General features: G+C 58.2%; 1 protein-coding gene across 1 annotated transcript in view; it reads right to left on the bottom strand.

The window, feature by feature from the left end:
- The window catches only part of AAR2 (AAR2 splicing factor homolog (S. cerevisiae)), a gene marked incomplete at its 5' end in the record, with an annotated part of 5,304 nt that overhangs the window by 4,410 nt on the left and 468 nt on the right, over window positions 1-426 (bottom strand). The window lies entirely within an intron of this gene.

Below are 426 nucleotides of genomic sequence, written 5' to 3'. Positions count from 1 at the left end.
CGAACATTACCGTGCTCAGCCCCATTCAGTGCTCCTAGGGCTCCGAAAGCTCCGTCCTCTGAGGTTCACCTGACAGGCCCCCTGAAAGGCTGGTGCCTGGTGACAGGCTCCCTTTGCAGGGGATGCAGCTCGCGGCCACCGGTGATGGCTGCTTTTAACTTAATCTGAGGCAATCTGGGCTCCAACCACAGCCCCCAGCAGCGAGAGAGGCAAACGTGGCAGGCTGGCAGCTCCGGAGCACCACATCCTCACACCAGTGCAACTGGAACAGGCCCTACAGCTGCTAAAAACACCACAAACTTCTGTCCTGTCTGCAATTAAGAGACATGCCTCAGGGCGGCAGGGAACAGGGCCCAGGGAGGAGGCGCAGGGTTCATCCCAGGGTTCTCGGTTTACAGAGAAATGACTTTATTCCCCCAAAGCACC

The sequence above is a fragment of the Phaethon lepturus genome, unplaced genomic scaffold, assembly GCF_000687285.1.
Source record: "Phaethon lepturus isolate BGI_N335 unplaced genomic scaffold, ASM68728v1 scaffold37948, whole genome shotgun sequence".
Taxonomy (NCBI): Eukaryota; Metazoa; Chordata; class Aves; order Phaethontiformes; family Phaethontidae; genus Phaethon; species Phaethon lepturus.
The sequence above is the reverse complement of the archived record's forward strand: the minus strand, read 5'-3'. Positions and strand labels throughout refer to the sequence as shown.